Genomic DNA, 22,912 nt, shown 5'->3' with positions numbered 1-22,912 from the left:
GTTTGGTCCCTTGCATTTGTGCATGTTTGCATGTGTTTTTGTTGCCTAATTTCATCATTTTTGGCTACTGATTTGAGTGTGACTGAGGCCCATTCATTTTAGTTTAAGTCCATCTTGCATTATGTATGCCATATCCATGTTGTCGCATGCTTGATCGTCGCATTGTGTATGCCTTGTTCATGTCTTCATGCATGTCTATCTTCGTATGTGCATTGCGTATGCCATATAGTGCATGTGCATTGAGTATGCCATTCTTAGTTCATAACATTGTGTATGCTAGTTGCATGTTTGCATATCATCCCTCGCATGCTAGCATGATTAGGTTGCATTGCGTTTAGGGTTGCATGCTAGTCGTATTGTGTATGCCATGTATATTGCATTGTGTTTGGAATAGGGTTTAGTCCAAACACGGGAAACGAGGGACGTTTCGTACTCCAAGTGACGAAACGTGCCTCGATTCTCGGTCGCTGACACTCCAGATTATCCATGATGGAGTTTAGGCCTTGTTGTGTTTATATGTGGATTCATTTTATATCGAGTCGTGCAGTCCGACTCCTCGGCCATCATGCATCGAGATGCGGGATTGGTGGCACGAGGATCAAGGACTACACTCTCTGGAGCTTGTGCAATGATGGAGAGAGTGGTCATGCACACATATGTTGAAAATATTTTGCCATGTCCCTTTCTCGCTCTCTGTTACAGCAAACCGGAAACCAGCAGCAAAAACTGGTCAGCAGCCTTCTGGAGCTTCGTACAGTGTTCTGGGACCAGTTGCAAACAGAGGCAAATCGGGGCATCGCGATGGATTTTCCGACAAGGCGACTTGAGCATGTATGCATCTCTATCATTCGGAACAGAGCTGAGGCAGTCCATTTTGTTTAATTTGCATGCTAGTTTCCTTACTTACTTAGTTAATTCGTTAATTAATTAATGTTGTGTAATAATTAGTTTAATTAGCTTAGGTTAGGTAGTTTATTCTGTACTATTCATTCGGACCCTCCGAGGAGGGCAATGTTGTAATAAGTGTGCATGTGTGCATGATGCATGTCTTTCAACCCCACGTCTTTCTCCCTTTTATTTACCAGCTTATGATGGTTAGTTTAGGGCACGTTTCAATTAGCATACTTATGCTCGCATGTTTGCATCCATTTATCTGTCTTGCATGCACCAGGCTCGGCGCATCATACTAACTGCATTGTATTTCAATTCCGAGTTAAATACGTGTATCAGTTGTTACATTTCATATGCCATTTTAGAATAGCCGAGCCTATCTTAGTTGCATTTTTACATGTGTTGCATTAGGCATTTCAGCATAGTTAGGATTCATGTATGATTTCTAATTAGCTTCTTACTTTGGCTTGGAGTACTCGGTAAGTATTTATGCTTTAGCATCCTTGTATGCGTGTGAGTGATTGCCATGATAGCATGCTTACCATGAGGCTATTTGCTTATGTGATATAACTACCTGAATGCCTGTGGGTGAAGGTTGGGTTATTTGAATTGGAACAATTCACCAATTGAGAGTTTTAAGCCCACTTGAGAGTGACAAAATCATGTTTTCTTCAGCCCACTTGAGGGTGACAAATCCATGTCTTAGCCTACTTGCGAGTAGCACCATCAAACCATCTTTCAAATAAACAAACATGAAATATTTTGTTCTAACTTAAACGATCCAGTCTATACTTGTATGTTGTGTGCATCACATAGTAATTCTAGGCTAATAACTGGAATAAGAGCACATAATGTTTTCAAAATTCGATATCATGTTTAGTAGAGGGCGATCTTTGATTGGGCGAGCGGGGGTGCTCACGAAGTGACCTTCCCCAATCCTACCCAAATTCTCGAGCCGAGGCAACTTTGGTGATGACGGACACGTGGCCTTAGGCACAAGTCAGGGTTTCCTAAATTCTCCAAAATAAAATATTTAGGTGGCGACTCTATATCTGGCAAAGGAGTCCATGTTTGGCACTTCTTTCTAAAAATTAGTTTTTCAAAACGATTTGTCAGATTTAGACTCTTTGATGATTCATCGGTCTTGCATTGCACTTTGCGAGATTAGATACAGGACCGTGACATTGAGTCCAAACTGTAGTAAGCCCCAATGAACAAAACGGGATTCCTTCCTGGGACGTTCGGGGACGTCTACAGTGGCCGGGTGAATTCAGTTTGTACGATGAGGCATTCCGAGGGGGTTCGAGGCTACCTATCCCCCAAGTGGTGGTGGATATTCTGAACAAGCTAGAAGCGACGCTAGGGCAACTGATGCCGAACGTGTGGAAGATAATAATGGCCTACGCAAGTGCCTAGCTTCAGGCGACCGGAGGGGCAACAATGATAGTAGAGGAGTTTTTCTCCTGCTATAAGGCTTCCGGTCAGCAGAAGACTTGGGTCACTTTGCAAGCGGTAGCAGGGCGAGGGCTGGTGGCAGGTCTTCCATCGTCGGTGAAGGAATGGAGGCCGAGATGGTTTTTCGTGACGGCGAACGCTGGGGAGGGAGTTCGCACAACGTGGAAGGTGCCAACCAAATTGGTCGAGCCCAAGTTGGACAAGGCGGCTGAGGATCGAGTGAAAAGAGTGAGGGAATGGAGAGAAGAGAATGGGGTGAGGTGGGATGAGCTGGTCCTGCCCTCAACATTGTTCGCCTTGAAATTGGGACCGTAACCGTTGGGGGAGGACCCAGCAAGGGAAGCGCTGGAAGCGCAGAGGAAGGTGGAAGAGGAGATTGTTTGCCCGAGCGGACAAGTACAAAGAAACACAACTTGGGACTGCGCCAAAACCGATCGCGAGGGAGCGCATCCGACCGCGCCCCAGGCCACTGGGGGAGAAGGATCTGGGCAGCTTCGAGCCACGACCGCCCCCAGTGGATCCTCTGAAGGAGAGGAACAAAAAGGAGATGGAGGGTTTGAAGAAGAAGAAGAGAGTTTGTCAGACTGAGGGGGAGCCCGCCTTGAAGAGGAGGAAGGAGGTGACGGCGGAGGGGACCCCTGAAATGGGGTTGGGGGGAGCGGCAAAGGGGGCGAAGAGTGGGGCGATTGGCCCTGAGGAACAAATGCAAAATGTCACGGTCGACACTGAGAAGAGGGCAGAGCCACAGCCTAAGGAGGGTCTGGCACCCTGTAGACACCCCATTTTTGACCGTCCTCAAGACTTGGACGTCACCGTTTGAACACTCGGTGATTATCCTTGTTTGTGTTCGTTTGGAGTTCCCGGAGGTCTCGGCTCGCGCGCCTTGCCTCAAGATCCCCGAACTCGACCGTTTAGTGTCTGGTTTTGCACCGAACACTTGTGTTTTGCCTTGAAAGGGCAGGGAATGCCTTGTGAGGCATCCCCACACACCACCGGCAGTGGCTGGAGGCCACCGGATGGTCTTTTTCTTCCATCGGCACTTTTGTTTGCCGGTCGGCACACTTTATTGCCGGTCGGCATAATATGTTGCCGGTCGGCACTGTTTTTTTCCGAAATAGCATTTTTGGGCAGCCAACCACTGTTCATCCACTTTATGGAGATATTTTGTGCCAGCTGTGATAGCTGGCACCAACTCTTCCCCCCTCCATACACGTGTATGGAGGGATTTCCCTCTAGCCAAGCTTGTTGTATAAGCTTTGCAAGAGGGAGTCCTATAAGAGAGGGGCTTTCCTCTTGGTTCTAGGTTAGAAAAACAGAAGCAAAAACCAGCCCTTAGCAATATAGATACATATTATCTCTATACCTCCCCCCCCTCTCCTCCTTTGTGTGTGTTTTTTAGCTCAAAAGGTGTGTTTTACCTTACTTTTGCACCATTACACACACCATTACACCTTACTCCGAGATTGAGGGACTTGGAGGAGTTGTTTCTTGAGTTTTGGACTGGTTTTGATCCAAAGAAGGAGGCTAGACCATTTGTTCTTCAAGGGTTCTTCAAGGGTGAGCATCTTCCTTTTTATTTCCCAAACTTGCATTGGTTTTCTACCTATTTTGTTTACTGTTTTAGCTCTTATGTATAACATGAAAAAGGCTTAAATTTTCCTGCTCTAGCACTTTCATTAAGGTCATTTTGTGGTTTGAGTGCAAACTCACCCTCATAGGTCTTGTTTGATCCATTTTGTTGCTCCTTTCATAAGGTTTTGTTCATTTCAGTGTTTTGGTCTTTTGACCACTGAAAATCAGTGTATTTTAGTGTCAAAAAAGGATGGTTTGAAGTCTTGCATAGGGGAGGGACACCCCTCTCCCTTCATGGTTTGTTTCCTTGCTTTTTGGGCTCAAAAGGATAGCATGTGTGCTTGTTGTTTCTTGGCTTCATTTCAGTATTTTTTTAGGCATCTTAGGTCATATATAACCTCTGTTTTTGGTCGGATTTGGGCCTCCTTGTATGCTTGTAATACTTGCTTTGTATTGCTCCATCTTGCTTAGAAATACATCTCATGATTAGGCCATGATTCTTGTGAGAGTTGGTTTAGTTCCATGAAGTTCTTAGTGATGTTTTTCCATGCTTAAGGTTTATTGGTTATCCATTTAGTCATGCTTGACATGTTTGTTAGGGTTGCTTTGTATTTTAGCTTAAAAGCTTTGAGCATGTTGACCTCTAACATGTATGTTTGTGATTATCCTCATGATTTAACATCATCTAAGGACCACATTTTAGTCCAAGAATCATGCTTGTATGTGTGCATGCATGGCCTCTTTCACACCTTGAGGGTGTGTCCTCTTATGCCTAGGAGTGAGCCTTAGCGCATTCGTTTCATGGGGGATACTTTAGCTGCCATATTAGGAGTTTTTGGGGTCCTATTTTGCATGCAATAACTCTGTTTTTTACTTGTTTTGATCATGCCATGAGAGGTCATGTTAGTGGGGGGGAGTTGTCTCCTTTTGTGCCTTAACTTTGGGACCATGAGCTTACTTGTTACCATGAGTTGATTGTTCATCATTTTGAGCACTCTTGGCCACTGTTTTGAGAAGGGTGAGGGCCTGCCCCTTTGCCATTTTAAGCCCTCTTGCATGCTTGCTCCATGTTTGTTGCATAGTTGTTCCATTAAGCCTTGTAGCTTATCAATCCCATGGTCAAATTGGTCCACGTTTGCACCATTTTTGTACCTTGTATGCTTAGCATTGTACATTTGTCATGTTGGTTGCATAATGCTTGTTGTGCTTTATATCTTGGTGGCATGATACATTTGAGCCTTGTTGAGCATTACATGAATTGCATTTACTTGGTTTGGGGTGTCAAACTAAGTTTGGGAATCAAGGACCATTCATACTTCAAGTGATACAATGTGCCTCGATTCCCGGTCATCGGGACCTTTGACTCCAACTTGATAAGGCCTCGGTTTTCATGTTGTTTGTTGCATACATCCTTACATTAAGTGGCAAATTTGATCCCTTGAGTCATCATGCACCATTGATGGCTCAAAGGTCGAAGGTCATGCTTCTTTGAGTTCAAAATATGATAAGAAGTAGGACCATGCTTACATGTGTCCAAGAACTCCATACCATGCACTGTCTGTTCTCTGTTTGCTGTCAAATTGTCTTCTGCAGGAAGTTTCTGCCGACCGGCAGAATTTAGTGCCGACCGGCACTATCTGGAGTGCCAATGAATCCAATAAAGTGCCGATGGTAATTGAGAAGTGCCGGTGGTAATTCTGTCTAGCCGGTGGTGCTCTGCTGGATGCAGGGAACTTGCTCCAGTGCTTTGGCAATTTTCAGAAAGACGAGGCAGTACAAACAGAGGAGGCAGGGGTACGGTACGGGTTTTTCGGGCGAGCCAAGTTCCGAGCATGCATCATCTGTGCACCCCGAGGCAGAGGCTGTGGCCACCCCCTTCTTTCTTTTGCTTCCTTTCTTTTAATTAATTAGGAAATTTTGTAATATTTTATTTGTTTATTATTTGGGACTGTAATATTAATTCGGACCCTCTGAGTGAGGGTAAACATGTAATAAGTGTGGGTGAGTGTGTGTATGTCTTCCAATCCCCATTTCTTTCTTCCCTTTTATTTACCTGCTTATGATGGTAGATCAGGGCATTTTTGAAATTAGCATACCTTATGATATGCATGCGTGCATTCATGCATCTGTTGACATGCACCGGGCTCGGTACATCATACTAACCGCATTCGTATTTTCAAATTCCAAAATTAAATACGTGAATCAGTTGGTTGCATATCGTATGCCATATTTAGGATAACCGAGCCTAACTAAAATTGCATCTTGTATGCGTCGCATTAGGCAAAGTAACATGAACTAGGACACGCACATTTGCTAACTAGTTTATTGTTTTGGCACGGAGTATAATGTAAGTGGTTATGCTTTAGCATCCAACATGCGTGTGAATGTTGCCATAATAGTATGCTTGCCATGCGGCTAAGTGTTTACATGAGATAAATTGCTTGAATGCCTGTGGGTGGAGGTCAAATTGCTTAAATTGGGATAATGCGTTAAAACTATATTTGTTTTAAGCCCACTAGATAGTGGTAAAACCGTCTTTTCCAAAAACCCACTTGAGGGTGGCAAAATCTGCATTTTAGTCTACTTGCGAGTAGCAAACCATTTTCAAAACGAACATGGAATGTTTTGTTCCAATTTGGGCAATTTGGTCTATACTTGTTTGCTGTGCGCATAACATAGTAATTCTAGGCTAATAATTGGTTTAAGAACACTTAACGTTTTCAAAAACGGATATCACGGTTAGTAGAGGCCGGTCTTCGGACCGGGCGAAAGGGGGTGCTCATAGCTGACCTTCCCCGATCGTACCCAAGCTCCCGAGCCGAGACAACTCCGGTGATGACGGACATGTGGCCTTCGGCACCGAGTTAGGGTTTCCTAAATTTCCCCATTTTAAAAATATTTAGGTGGCGACTCTGCATAGGCAAAGCAGTCCATGTTTGGCACTACTTTTTCAAAAATCTGTTTCTCAAAACGATTTGCCAGATTTGGACTCTTTGGTTCAGATTAAGAACCGTGACACAAGTCGAGTCCGAACTGTAGTAACCCCAAATGAACAGAACGGGACTCATCCTCCCGGGGCGTTCGGGGACGTCTACACACCCCAAGGAGAGGGGGAGGGGCCTAGGTTGAAGACCGCCTTCTACCACGTCCCTACGGTATCTGGGCAAGTAGAAAGAGAAGGGAGAGAAGCCAGAATGGCTGCAGACCGCCTCTTGGGGGTGGTGGAAGACGCAGCCGTTCGCTCAGTCACTGGTTTTACTAAGGTTGAGCTGATGAAGGGGTTATGCTTTACCCAGATGAAGGTAGCCGCCTTGGTAGGAGCCCTGCTGAACAAGGCAGCGGCGGTGAAGGGCGAAGTGAGGAAGGAGAAGGAGAGGTTAGGGCATGTGGAGGCCCAACTTGCAAATTTCAAGAAGGAGAGTGTAGGTTGGAGAAGGGCTGCGCGAAGTGCGTGTGCCAGGGGGTTGGAGGAGGCTCAGAAGGCAAAGAAGATGGAGGTATTGGCGATGGTGCAGAGCAACGTTGCTGATCGTGCCCATGCTGAGTTGCTCGTGGCCAAGTTGGAGTTGGAGGACGAATGCCGCAAGGTGGTGTTGCTCGAGTTCCAGCTGGCTGGCGAGCAGAAGAAGCTGGAAAATGCCCAAAATGCTTGCACTATCGCGAACGAGCGGTTTGAAGAGGCCATGACCAGCAATGAAGATCTGTACGCCCAGTGGGTCAAAGAAAAGGAAGAAGCAGACCTAAAAATCGCTGGGTTGGAGTGGGATCTTGCAGACGAGCATGCCAAAGGCAGCGGCAGAGAAAGCAATGCTGGAGAAGGAGTTGGAGGAAGAGAAAACCAAGTCAGCCTCTGAGAGAGCAGCATACCTCGATTTGTGTGTCGCAACAGTAGAGCAATTCAAGGGGTCTGCTGACTTTCAGATGGCGATCGATGCTGCGATCGCTAGCAACCTAGCGAGAGAAGGGGCTGGGGGGGCTGGCCCGTCGGGGGTGACTGCTGGGAGCAGGAGTGAAGAAGAGGTGATCCAGAGCTTCCAGCGGTCGGACTTCTACAAACACGAGATGGCTGAGTTTTGGGACAGCAGGTGGAAGATGTTCAAGCATAAAGAAGAAGAGCTGTTCCCAGACTTAGACTTCAGCAGAGTCAAGATTGATGAAGACGACGTGGCCCAGACCCCCCTAGACGAGGGCGTTGAAGAAGAAGATCTCGCCTCAAATGAAGAGGAGTGAGTGGTGTGGAGAAAATTTGTACTTAGAATTTTGGTTATTTTGTGTTTTGTTTGTCTTGTGGTTTGTTTTTTTTTTTTGAATTACTGTAATAAACTCATGTACAAGTTTGTGAATGAATAAAATTATGACTTATGTTTGGCATACTGTTGTTTTTATGTTTGTAATTCTGCAATGAACGAGAATCATGACTTGCACAGGGGTTCTGTATAAATCATTGTGAAGTGTAAAATGTAAGAAAACCTCAACGCAAAGTGAAGTTTAAAATGTAATAAAACCTCAACGCAAAGTGAAGTGTAAAAACGTGAAGTTGTGAATCATGACCCAGCAAGAAGCAAGCCTAATCTGGAAAACATTAAACTGGAATTTGACTAAGTATGGCAACTATGCTAGGATCATAAAGTTGTAATAGTGGCTCAGTCTGGCTGAGGCTTTAAGTAACTCAATCTGGCTGAGCTCTTCATGCTCAGTCTGGCTGAGACTTTAAGTAACTCGGTCTGGCCGAGCTCTACATGTTGAGTTTGGCTGAGACTTTAAGTAATTTGGTCTGGCCGAGCTCTTCATGCTCAGTCTGGTTGAGGCTTGTAGTGCTCAGTCTGGCTGAGGCTTGTAATGCTCAGTCTGGCTGAGGCATGTAGTGCTCAGTCTGACTGAGGCTTGTAATGCTCAGTCTGGCTGAGGCTTGTAGTGCTCAATCTGGCTGAGGCTTGGAGCTGAGTGCTGCGATCAGGACGTTATTGAGATACCACACAGATAATTGAGATACAAGATTGTTGTCATGTAAGGTGCAACCCATTTGATCAGAAATTTACATCATGTGATAGGAGAACAAGAAAATTCAAGTGTGTAGATTGTCGAAAAGAAAATGCAATAACTGATCAATACAAAAATAGGAATTTATTGAAAATAATGCTTCTAGTGTTCAGCATTCCACGGATGGGGGAGGTCTCGGCCCTCCATGTCTTGAAGTCGGTAAGTGCCCGGACGAGGTCTGGCTTTAACAACGTAAGGTCCTTCCCACTTGGCTGCTAGTTTGCCATCTGTCGGATTTCTGGTAGCAAGAGTGGCTTCGCGCAAAACGAGGTCCCCCACGGCGAACTCCCTTGGTCGGACTTTTTGGTTGTAGTGTGTTCTCATTTTCTGTTGGTATGAGGCCCGTCTGATAGCGGCGGTTTCTCGGAGCTCTTCGATCAGATCTAGGTCTGCCCGACACAGCTCTTCAGTTAGTTCTGGATGAGGATGTAGAACCCTTGGGGTAGGTAAACCAATTTCCACTGGGATGACTGCCTCAGTGCTATATGTTAAGCGAAAGGGGGTCTCTCTAGTGGGGGTTCGAGCTGTAGTACGGTAGACCCAGAGTACATTTGGTAATTCCTCAGCCCAGAGTTCCTTAGCGGCTTCCAGCTTAGTTTTGATGATCTTCAAAAGAGAACGGTTGGTAACTTCAACTTGGCCATTGGCTTGGGGATGGCCTGGGGAAGAGAAGCATGGCTGGATTTGAAGTTCTGCACAGAATTTTCGGAACTTGGCGTTGTCGAATTGTTTGCCGTTGTCGGAGATGATGGCTTGAGAGATGCCAAATCTGTAGATGATCAACTGCTAGATGAATCTGGTTGTGTTTCGCTCGGTAATTGTGGCAAGGGGTTTTGCCTCCACCTATTTAGTGAAGTAATCAATGGCGACGATGGCGAATTTGGTTTGGCCTCGGTCAGTGGGCAATGGGCCAACTAGGTCGATCTCCCATTTGGCGAATGGGTAGGGACTGCAAAGTGTGATCAATTCTGTAGAAGGAGCATGAGGGATATTGGCAAAGCGTTGGCACTTATCACATTTGAACACAAAGTCAGTCGTATCCTAATTGAGAGTAGGCCAGAAATAACCAGTACAAAGTATTTTGTGAGCTAGCGACCGGGCGCCCGAATGATTACCACAGATACCCTCATAGACTTCCCTCATCACGTAGGTTGCTTGAGCTGGATTAAGGCATCGCAAATACGGGCGTGAAAAGCCACGTTTGTACAAGAGGCCGCTGACAAGAATGTAGTTGGACGACCGGGCCCTCACTTTGGCGGCTGCTGTTTTCGGATGGTAGTTCCCCCGTTGTCAGAAATAAAAAGATGTCGGCCGCCCAAGGAATGGGTTCATTTTGGAGGGAATAGACTTGCTGCTGGTTTGGGGAAATGGCTGGTTGGGCTAGGTACTTGAGGAGGACACCGTGGCTGAGGTCTGACTGGTCTGCCGAAGCCAACTTAGCCATTTCATCTGCCTTGGAGTTTTTCGTCCGAGGGATGTGCTTGATGTGGAAGGTGTTGAAGAGTCGAGCAAGGGAGAGTGCAATATCCCTATAAGCCACATTGTGTCTTCTTTGGCATCGAGTTCCCCCATAATTTGTCTGATAATAAGCTGGGAATCGCTGAACACCCAGATGTGGCTGACACCAATGTCTCGGGCTAGGTGGAGACCTACTATCAATGCCTCATATTCAGCCTCATTATTGCTTGCATCGAACAAGAACCAGAGAGCACACTTGAAATAACCACCCTCGGGGGCGGTGAGGATGAGACCAGCCTCGCTGCCCTCTTTGCGGGATGATCCGTCGACGTTGAGAGTCCAAGAGTGGGGGTCTTCTGGCTCGGTAGGGGGTGGCGGGGGTGGAGGAGCTGTGGTTGGAGTGGGATTAGTAAATTCCAGGATGAAATCGGCAACAGCCTGCCCTTTAATCGCCGTTCGAGGCCGGTAGGAGATGTTAAATTGGCTGAGCTCGACCGACCATTGCATAAGTCTGCCGGAAAGTTTTGGTTGTTGTATTATGTTCTTCAATGGTTGGTCAGTGAGGACCACTATAGAATGGGCTTGGAAGCAAGGGCGGAGTCGTCTGGAGGCGGTGACCAAGGCCAAGGACATTTTTTCTAACAATGGGTAGTTCTGTTCCACCCCCTTAAGAGCCCGACTGATGTAATAGACCGGTCATTGGACAAAGCTGTCTTCCCTAATGAGTGCTGCACCGACTGCAGTGTTTGACACGGCTAGATAGAGAAAGAGGGGTTCGCCCGTGATTGCATGAGAAAGTAGGGGGGGTTAGCCATACACTGTTTCAACTGCTGAAAGGCCTCTTCGGATTCTGCCGTCCATTCAAAAGTTTGCCGAAGAACTTTGAAGAAGGGAAGACACTTATCCGTTGCTCGGGAAATGAAGCGGTTGAGGGCGGCCACTCGGCCAGTAAGCCTCTAAACCTCCTCAACTGTTCTGGGTGACTGCATTTCGATTAAGGGCTTGATCTTTTCGGGGTTAGCTTCAATGCCCCACTGACTTACCATAAAACCCAAAAACTTCCCAGATCCTACGTCGAAGGCGCATTTCTCCGGATTGAGCTTCATTTGGTACTTTCGCAGGGTGGCGAAGGTTTCTCACAGGTCGGCCAGATGATCAGTGGAGAGCTTGCTCTTGACCAGCATGTCGTCAACATATACTTCCATGTTACGGCCTATCTAATGATGGAAGACAACATTGACCAACCGTTGGTAAGTGGCCTCGGCATTCTTCAACCCAAATGGCATCACAGGGTAATGGTAGGTGCTTCAGTCGGTAATGAAGGAGGTGTGTTCCTGGTCAGACGGGTGCATCAGGATTTGGTTGTATCCAGAGAAGGCATCCATGAAACTGGGCATTTGATGACCGGCCGTGGCGTCAACTAGCAGATCTATGCGAGGGAGAGGATAGCTGTCTTTAGGTAAAACTCGATTGAGGTCGGAGTAGTCAACACAGAGCCGCCATTTACCATTGTTTTTACGAACCAGAACCACATTCAACAGCCATCTGGGGTAGTACACATTTGTGATAAACTGCGCCTCAAGGAGCTTATCTACTTCAGAAGCAATAAGGTTATTGCGCTCTGGGTGAAAAATACGCTGCTTCTGGCGGATAGGTCAGAAATGGGGCTCAATGCTGAGACGGTGGCAAATAAAGGAGGGGTCGATACCCGACATATCGGAGTGAGTCCAGGCAAACACATCGTTGTGTTCAATCAGGAGGGTGGTGAGGTCGGCCTTGGCCTGGAGGGATAGTTGGCTGCCAATCGTGGCGGTTTTGACTGGGTTGTTGGGATCGATGAGGACCTCGACAAGTTCTTCCACTGGTTCCTGCCTAACCAGCTCGTCCTCGTCTCTGACGTCGAGTCCTTTAATGATCATAGCCTCCTTCAGCTTGACTTCTTTAAGTGAGGCGACATAACATTCTCTGGCCACGGTCTGCTCTCTCCTCACTGTCCCAACCCCAAGATCGGTGGGGAACTTGATGACAAGGTGGTGAGTGGATGTGATAGCCTAGAAAGCATTTAGAGCGGTGTAGCCAAGGATGATGTTGTAGGCAGAGGGGTAGTCAACAACAAGGAAGGTGAACAACTTTGTGGTCTGTTGCGGGTACTCACCGATTGTGATAGGAAGATCGATGGAGCCGATGGAAGTCACCCGGTCGCCAGTAAAATCGACCAAAGGGGTTTGGAGAAGAGACAGACTTTCTTCTTCGATCTTGAGCTGGCGAAAACAATTAAGAAAGATGATGTCTGAAGAATTGCCGTTGTCGACGAGAACCCATCTGACCTTGTAATTGGAGAGGAGGGCGGAAATGACGAGAGGGTCGTCATGGGGGTAACGGATGCCTGTGCAGTCGGCTTCCATAAAGGTGATAGGCTCGGTCCACTGCCTGGGCTGTTTGGGGGGTCGGTCCAATGTGGCAACCTCTTTGTCTGAGCCCTACCTTATTTTTCTGAGTTCTGCCCGCTAAGCCGAGCGGGATGGTCCTCCACAAGCATGCCCGTCGGAAATAACTCTGATTTCTCCAACAGGTGGGGCGGGGTTACCTTGTGCCCGAGGTTGCTGTGGAGGGCAATCATGACCTTGGTTAGGTTGTGCTGGTTGTCGGGGAGGGGTGCGCCGACGATTGTTTCTGATGGGTTCAGTCTGTTGCCTCTGCTGAGGGCGAGTATCCGTGAATCAACTGAGACGTCCTTGACAAATCAAGCCCTCGACCTGATCTTTGAGGTTGACACACTCCTCGGTATTATGGCCATGGTCCTGGTGAAAACGGCAATATTTGGACTGGTCTCTCCGATTAGAAGGGGTCTGTGATGGTTGGGGCCATTTTAGGGGGTAGTCCTACTGGATCTGATTGAGGACTTGTTCCATGGCAGAATTGAGGGGTGTGTACCGCTCGAACCGGCCGGGCGGTTGGGTTGGTGCCGACCGGTCTACTCGGGGAGGAAGGGAGGTCGGTATACTGACTTGTTGGGTTATTATACTGGGTATTTCTGGTTTCTGCATCCTTTCTCTTTTCTCGGGGGTCGGGTTTTTGGTTATAGGATCTTGTCGGGCGGCTAGGGAATCTTTGGCGTTCATGTATTTTTGAGCTTTGGAGAGTAAGGTTGCCATGGAGGTCGGAAGGGTTTTAGAGAGGGAGAAAAGGAAGTCAGATGACCGTAGACCAGCCATGAAAGCCGTAAGGATGACCTTGTCATCGTGTTCCGCTACCTATAAGGCTTCGGTGTTGAAGCGGGTAATGAAACTGCGCAGCGACTCCCCCTCGGTCTGGCGGATGTTGAGGAGTTGGGTTGCCGGACGCTCCTACCGCTGGGCTGCAATGAAATGGCTGAGGAAGGAGTCACTGAGGTACTGTAAAGTGGAGACAGAGTCTGTTGGCAATTGACTAAACCAAAGTCGAACTGACCCCTTGGGTGTCACGGGAAAAGCCCGATACATGATTTCGCCAGGGAATGCATGGAGGATCATGAGGGTTCTGTAGGTCTCCAAGTGGTAGACTGGATCCGTCGTACCGTCCAAAGAGTTTATGGTGGGCATTTTGAACTTGGGGGGTAGAGGTTTGTCCCGGATGGAGGCGACAAATGGTGAGTTAGCTGTCGTGGAAGGTTTATGCTGTATGTTCTGCATGACTCCTTGGAGTTGGAGCTTCATGGCTCGGAGTTCTGTATCCCAGAGAGGAATGTTGTCACCACCGGAGGGCAGCGGGGGTTGGACGCTGCTGGCCTCTCATTCAGGGGTTGGTGTCAGGATCGATGGATGTAGGGCTCGGGGTGGTGGATTTATATCTAGGGGAGAGGGTCGCAAGCCTTCCAAGTTGGGTGGATTAGGCTGTTGGATAGTATGGCTCGGGGCTCCCTCTTGGTTGGGTGGGATATCTGGAGGTGGTGGAGGAGGCATAGGAAGGTTTCTTTGGAGTAGAGCATTAATCAGGGCTTGGTTTTGCTCGGCCAGGCAGTTAATGCTGTTGGTGAGCTTGGTGAAATACTGTGGTCGGTTGTTTGGATTGGGAGGGTCGGCTTGATGGTCGACAACATTGGGGTGAGAAGCCATGGATCTAGTTGTGACCATCCACCTTCACAGGTGGTAGGGGGGGTTATAGGGAGAGGGTCTCTGGCGACAATGAACACAACTGGCACGCGGAAGAAAAACTTTCCCACAAATGGTGCCAATTGATGATGCTGTTCGTTCCAGGCGGAACGGGTCGGACTGACCCATGCTCCTCAATCTTACGTCCGAATGACCAAGCCCACCGGAAGACCTGCACACGAGATCAATGGAAAACGGGAAGTCCCCTAGCGAACTATCCGACAAGCAAGTTAGAAAGAAAAGAGAAGTGAAGTGTAGGGATGGATTAGAGATAGAAAGCTTAACCTTCTTCTTGTGTTCGTCGTCTTCTTATATCCTCTGGTAATCATTTCGTTGTCCCTTCCGACCTGTCACCTTGGCCGAAAGTCTATGCTCTAGCTCACCTTGTTCATGGTGAAGTCGTTCTGTCCCGACGGAGAGGGGTTATCGCAATAAATGCTGTAGGGGGCTTCATTAATGGCGATGTGCAGTGGCAATAACTTTGCAAGATCTTTATCTGCCTATGTGGCTTGTCCTTCACCTACCGCGTGTCTGAATATCATTGGTTCTTAATGCCATGTTGACTTCCAGCTATGTTGGGCCTCATCAGTTGAACTATGCATTGGGCCCTAAATGGTAGGCTTGGGTTGTTCATAGTGGGCTATAGCCTTTATGGGCCTACACATGTCAATGTCAATGCACTCATTTTATGTATGCAAAATTAAGATTTTTTGATTAATCTGATTTACTTTCATATTTTTTTGTGGTTGCAGTTTGTGTTAGATTCTAGTCTGTTTCGTCCAAACGCAAACAAGTTTGTACGCAGTGTATTGCCTAAATCATCGACCAAAAGCGTAACATATTCTCCAGGTATGTATGTTTGTTATATTATTAAGTAGATTAATTTTTTAGGATTAGTTCTGCAAAATTTAATGAATGGCCCCAAAGGGTTACATCCATATATATAAAAAGAGCAATCTTGATTCTACTGGAAAACAATCTTTAAAGGCAATTCATTGCTAATCAGGTGAGAAAATATTAAGATTTTAGAAACAAAAAGAAGCTTTTGAAACAAACATAGCCAAAATTGAATTTATTTAAAGCTAAAAAATGTCTATGCAGTCTTTTAAAAAATGACAATTGTGAAATTATATACATATTGGACTAAAGGCTTAGGCCACTATGAAGTTGTCGGGCACTTTTTTATTATTATTATTATTATTTTGATCGGCAAAAAAAATCTTTATTGATGAAAGCATGCTAAATATGATACAATACATCAATAAAGAGAAACTTGGAGTTAACACAAGCTCCAAGCTCCAGTTGGTGAGAAACCAACAAACAAAACAAGAGTAACAAAATCAACAAGGAAAACAACCAAAAAGAGCATCCACAATTGAGCAGAACAAGGCGAAGCAGGCCAACTTAACTTCTCTCATACCTCAATGTTAAGCAAAACAAACTAACAGATCAGCTCAACCAAGAGAAGCAGAGCAGATTACAACAGGATCAGATTTGTTCGATTGTTACGCCAATGCAATGCTGAGCAAGCCATACGCAACCAGCTTCAACCCAAGATAGGCAGCCACAGATCAGTCAGTAGATCAGCAGACTAGCAGAAAGACTAACCATCACACACACACAACCTCAAGGAAGACTCCAAGACTAGGTAGCCACAGAACTTCATCTCTGCCCTGATTCCATATAGCTACATCTCTGCCCTCACTAGCAGGCCCCCATACAGCAATACTGACTAACACCAACTCCCCTAATCCACAGATAGGACCAACAACATCAGATCAGATTCCACCACCAATCCTTAGCACAATCTTGATGATCAGACATACATCAACCAACCCACACTCACTGAGTAACATCAAAGAACACCCCTTGAGCCACCTCTCAAGCAAAATCTGATGCACTCCAGATTAAAAATGAAGTCATGCACTGAGAACATATGATCCTTGAATACTTCCTTAAACCAAACAGCAATTCTAAACTTAATCAGATCTGTTAACCCATCCACACTTGGGACAACATCCCGAAATAAGCACTCATTACGATGATTCCATAGAGACCACATTACAACTAAAGGGAGAGCTTTCCACATCAACCTTTCATTTTTGCTAAGCCTCACCCTTGCCCACCAGTCAAGAATGGCCTCCACTGAAACCGGCAGTGCACCTTGAACATTTCACCACCTTAGCATTGCAAGCCACACTCTCCAAGCCACTGGGCATAATAGTAGTACATGGATAAGTGATTCATCCCCAGATTTGCATAGGCAGCAGACTCTAGATGTATTAGCAGGCAAAACACCAATCCTGAGAAAATATTCTGCAGTCTTTAATTTTCCTTTCCATGCAAGCCATCCAAAAAATTGAACTCTAGGTGGAATGTATTTTACCCAAATCCTCTTGCTAATTGGGCTGAAACTACTAAAACCATCTACCAAAAATTTATACACAAATTCAACTGAAAATCTCCCTGTTTTCGAAGCATTCCAAACTAGTGAATCATCTAAGGAGTTCCTAATAACAGGGCCTACCTATATCTGATTGCCTCCACTCTTTCCCAATCATACAATTCCCTTCTAAACTGGAATACCCACTCACCAGCTTCCTCCTTCCTGGCCAGCATAGCAAATAAAGTCTCTCCCTTATCAACTACCAACTTATACAGGAGTGGGAATTCATCTTTGAGACATAAGTTTTCATACCACTCATCCACCCAAAACTTAATCCTATGGCCATTACCCACTTTCACCTTACAGTTGTCTAGAAAAAACCCCACCAGTCTGCTATTCTGTTCAGAATCTAATAATATATCCTTCCACATTTTAGAACACCTATTATTAGGGCTTACATGAGGGCGCTCCAATTCCCCTCCTCAATCCTATATTTACTACAAATGACTCTTCTCCACAAAGCTTTGTTTTCCACACCAAAGCTCCACCACCATTTCAACAAAAGACATTCGTTAACCTCCTTAACTTTCTTAACCCCCAAACCCCCTCGCTCAACTGGTTTAGCTACTTCCTTCCATTTTACTAAGTGGACCATCCTCCTCAATTCAGATCCACCCCAGAGGAATGAAGCTTGAATCTTGTCTAGTTCTCTTGCAACCCCCTGAGGCAATTTATACAATGACAAGTAGTATATGGGCAAAGAGTAGAGAACATATTTAATTAGAGTAAGTCTCCCAGCATATGATAGTAATTTTGTTTTCCAGCCATCTAGTTTGCTTCTAAATTTGTCTAAGACAGGTCTCCATGATGCTTTCCTACTTGGGTTTACTCCCAAAGGGAGACCAAGGTTCTGAAATGGCAAAATTTTTACTATACAATTTAACACTGATGCATACACATACATTTCCTCAACTGGAACACCCACACCACTAACTACACTTTTATGGTAGTTTATCTTCAGACTTGATAGCATCTCAAAACACCTCAGTATCTTCTTTAAATTACTTACTTCCAATACATTAGCTTCACACAGTATTAGTGAATCATCTGCAAACTGAAGGTGAGTAAGAACCATCCCATCTGAGCCAATTTTCACCTCTTTTATCAACCCCAGATCCAAAGCTCTAGACATTAAAATGCTCAAACACTCGACAGCTATGTTAAACAAAAAATGGGATAGGGAATCCCCTTGTCTAAGCCCTTTTTGTGGACTGAATTCCTCAGTTGGAGATCCATTAACAAGCACAAACAATCTAGCAGAAGTAATACACGTCTTAATCTACTCCATCCCTTTTCCTTCAAACCCAAAGTTTAACATCATGGAGAGCAGGAACTCCCAGTTCAATGAGTCATAAGCTTTCTCAAAATCTAACTTTAAGATCAAACCTCTCTTCCTAGATTTCTTCCAACTATCCACAACCTCATTGGCCACCAACACACCATCAAGAATGTTCCTTCCTCCAATAAATGTTGATTGGTTTTCACTAATGATCTGAGGAATCACTGCCTTCAACCTTGAGGATAAAACCTTAGTAAGGATTTTATACAATGACCCAACCAAACTGATAGGTCTGTAGTCAGCCAACCGCACTGGATTCTCCTTCTTGGGGACCAAAGTGATGAAGGAGTTGTTAATCCCTTTAACTAGCTTACTATTTTTATGAAATTCAGTCATGAAACTAAGCACATCAGTCTTCATTACCTTCCATAATTTTTGAATACAAGCCAAGTTAAACCCATATGGACCTAGAGCCTTATTACCATCACAACCCTTAACAGCACACCATACCTCTTCCTCAGAGAATTCTGCTTCCAACAAATCAAAAAAAGGCCTTTCCTTACTGGCTGGAATGGTCCCCCCAATATAGGCCTATATTGCCAATCCTCAGAAAATTGTTTTTGAAAATGAGCTTGAACCTCTTGCTTAACTTTGCATGGATCATCAAATACCACATCCCCAATAGTTAGAGAGTTAATTTCATTTCTTCCCTGCCTACACTTAACTATCACATGAAAATACCTTGTGTTTTTATCACCATTCAAATTCCAGTTGAGCCTTGATTTTTGAAGCCACAACCATTCCACCATTCCCCAATCTCTCTTATCTTTCATTAACAGTAGAGAACTATGATCAGAAATTACTCTAGGTAGCCCCCATAACTTCAGATTAAAAGATTTCAACCATTTTGGTTCCACCATAACCATGTCAATTCTACATAATTTCTCCCATTCCCTGGCATTACACCATCTGTACCTTCTACCTAATAAGGGCATGTCATTCACCTCACTTTTATCAATAAAATCATTCAATTCCTTCATACCCTTCTCCCTTCTAGAACAACTTTTCCTCTCTCCAATATTTCTTATTTCATTAAAATCCCCCCTATACACTAGGGATTAGAAAACTCCTCATTTAGCTTCAAAAGACACTCTCATAGTTTACTCTTTGGCTCATTTCATTTGGTGCATACAAATTAATTAAGATACAATCAAAAGAAAAGAATAAGGTACCAGAGAGAAGAATAAATCTTCTATTACAGCAGCAACTTGATACCTGAAACACTCATAGATCCCATATGCATAATAGGCTACCGGCAGATCCTTCAGTATCCACAGTCATGAATTCCATTCTATCCCTAGCCCAGAGTTCTTTGATCTCCTTTTCTGACATAGATGCCTTCTTTGTTTCCTAGAAGAGAACAATATCAGTTCTTCTAGCTTTCAACATACTCTTTATTTTACTCCTTTTTTCCTTCCTTCCTTCCCAAATCTCTCACATTCCATGTTAGTAGCTTCATCATTACCTATATACACTAAAAACTGACCCCTGAAAGCTATACTTAAGCGGCAGAAACTAAATCCCCTTCCATTCTTTCTCTATCCTTTGCCTCAAGATCCATAATTTTGGACAACACTTCCTCTTCATTGCCTTTGTAGTTTACTCCCAACAATTTTCCCATTTGTATAGTTTCCTGAGCCTCTTTAAGCAGAGTTTTGCTTCTAGCCACTCCACTAGCAGCTGATGCTGAACCAGATGCTGCCACAGCTGTTGCTCTCTAGATTTGCCCCTTTAGGAACCAATTTACTTGATGAAGTTGTCAATTTTGACAGTTGGGTCAATTCAGATAAAAAAAAAAGGGTCTTCCGGGTCATTCGATGATAAAAAAGTTCTTCAAATATATTGCCATCATCACAACCTAATATTACACATGGCATGGAAAAATGTTTTTTGAATTTTTATCTTAATATTTTGTGAATGAAAACATATGTGTAATATAGGTGGACTTCTGTTCAAACAAGGAGGAAGCAATATGCAACATGCAACAACTCTGTCCTTTCTTCTAATCGTCTACTCTCGCTATTTGTATGGTCATGGCAATATATCTATTGTTCATTGTGATAATGTTGCTGTCAAGCCATCTAGGCTCATTCGTGTTGCGAAAGGCCAAGTATGTATCCAATGCCACTTTATGAGAATGTATATGGATGGATAAATTTTTTTTAAACACGAACAAATTTTGTTAAATCTTGTTTATTTATTATTTATGTTTTTTGTCTGATTATGTGACTGATTATTGTGTTTGTAGTAGAATTGTATTACCATTCACACAACACAGACTTTAGGGCACCAACTTAACACAAAATTGACTTTTGATGATCAAAATAAATATAAATAAAAAATTATACTCATGAATCAATGAGATTAGTAGTTATAAGATAGTCCAGGCAGAGCTACGAACTCCTAGACTTCATAAAAATAAAAATAAAAATCTCACTAAGTCTCCATACAATTTTTAGTATTTATAAAAGAAGATAGCATCTTAACCCACAAACTTCATATAATCTTATAATGACCTGTTCAAAATTTTGTTAGTTTTACCTATGTTGCTCACTTTTTCAAATTCTATATAATTTTAACCCCAAATTCTATATCATTTTAACCCCAAATTCTATATAATTTTTGGTCATGGTAAAAGATAAAAGTAGTTTCCACTATAGGAATTCGGAGATTTAACGGCGTGTAATTAACGACGTTTTGTTAAACGTCACTTTTTTTAAAAAAATTAACGGCATTTTTTAAACGTCGCAATTGTTATTAATTAAAACGGCACCGTTTGGTGACTAGGAGATGTTTGAAAAGCACCTCCAAATCCTCTCTCCCCTCAAACCCTATCTCGTCTCTCCAAACCTTTATTTTGAAAACCTATTTTGAGCACCGCCGTTTACATATAAAGTTCGAATCTCTGCCTCACTCTCTTTCTCTCAGACGATCGAATCAATATGAAGTTCTCTCTCTCGATTCGGTGATTCTTCTTCAGGTCGGTGATTCTTCTTCAACTCGGTGATTCTTCTTCTTGAGCACAGAGTGATTGCGATTTCGATGTTTGATTTTGAGCACCGTGATTTGGAACTCTTCTTCAGATCCGTGATCTTCGTCTTCTTCGATCAGAGGTTAGATATTTCTTCTGTGCTCTATTTGGAACTCTTCGTCTTCTTAGATGTTTCTTCAGCTCCGTGAATCTCTTCTTCTATGCTCTGCTTCCACTTTTTCCTTTAATCATTATCTTCTTTGTTTCTAGTTTTGCTTATTGTTCTGCTCAAATCACTATTAGGTGATGATCGATGATTCACTTCAGTTTGTCTCTATTTGATTTTTTTTCTTTCTTTGCTTTTAAGATCTGCATATATACATACAATTTAATTTGTCTATTTATGATCAAAGCAATCACTTGTTTTTCTTTTTGGTTGTCAAGTTTTACTTGTGATTTTTTTTTACCCCCCTCTGCATTTTACTTGAATTTTTGAAATCTGGAGAATTTCACATCGAGAACGATAGGTTTGATGGAGATGGAAGTATGTTTCAAATTGCATTTTTCTTTTCTTTTCTCATTCCTCAGTGATCATGGTATCTTCGTTTTCCTGTTTGTTGGTTTACATGATGGTGCATTTTCTTAAATGTACAGTTGTTTTGATCTTAGGTCTTACGTGCTTACTTTATTTTATACTTTTTTCCATTTTCTAGCCGTAATGAACATATTGTCAAAATCGGGATGCTACATTGGATTGACAAAGGGGTTTACATGATTAGATCAAGGATCATAAGATCTTATCGAAAAACAAAATTACATAATAGTTTAATTTGAATAAAATTTATTGGAACATATACACAAAATAAGCCTAAACTATAATAAACAAGTGAAAATATTTCAAAAAATATAATGCTTTGTGTAAAATTTAAATATAATATTATGTAAGTAAAAGTTTGCATTTCATCAACAGAAATTGGAGAAGAAAAGTTTTATAATAGTACACTTTGCACTCTTCAACGGTGCATAAAAAGAAAAAGGAAAAATAGTTAACAAAGTTGGTTTTAAAAATAGATTGGAAATTCAAAAGAGAAGAAAACTAAATTTTTTTAGGAGATTATTTGGTTCCAATTCTAAATAATCAAGAACCGTTGATTATGGTTTGATTCCTGGATTAAGGCTCAAAAGAATCGTAGTGAACTCAACCAAGACAAACTTTTCCCTATGTTTATTTTATTTTTTATAAGCTAAATTTAGTAGGTAAAGTAAAAAATATTAAGGTGTTGAGAGGAGAAATCAAACCTTCGATTTCCAACTTAACCTTCACAGGTATCAATCAACTGAGTTGTTCTTAATTTGTTATAATCTCACACTAATAAGTTAATTTAACCAATATTTGCTTATACACATAAATATTATGACTTAAATCTAGTTTTTGACAAGTATTTAAGTAATAAATTTATATAGTTGCTTCTATGTTATGCTACAATTAATTGATCTTCTATTGATAAATTTTTTTGAATTGGAATAGGTTAAAACCGTGGAACCAAACTAGTTTCTATGGTTCAGTTACATAGTTTTAACTGTCCGGTTCTGGTTTTAAATTTCCTAGA

At 43.5% G+C, this 22,912-nt stretch overlaps 1 pseudogene; it reads left to right on the top strand.

Annotated features, from left to right (window-relative positions):
- The window catches only part of LOC145797684 (endoglucanase 8-like), a 41,345-nt pseudogene that overhangs the window by 8,050 nt on the left and 10,383 nt on the right, over positions 1 to 22,912 (top strand).

Source organism: Camellia sinensis, chromosome 8 (genome assembly GCF_055761805.1).
Source record: "Camellia sinensis isolate YWXY chromosome 8, ASM5576180v1, whole genome shotgun sequence".
Lineage (NCBI taxonomy): Eukaryota > Viridiplantae > Streptophyta > Magnoliopsida > Ericales > Theaceae > Camellia > Camellia sinensis.
The sequence above is the reverse complement of the archived record's forward strand: the minus strand, read 5'-3'. Positions and strand labels throughout refer to the sequence as shown.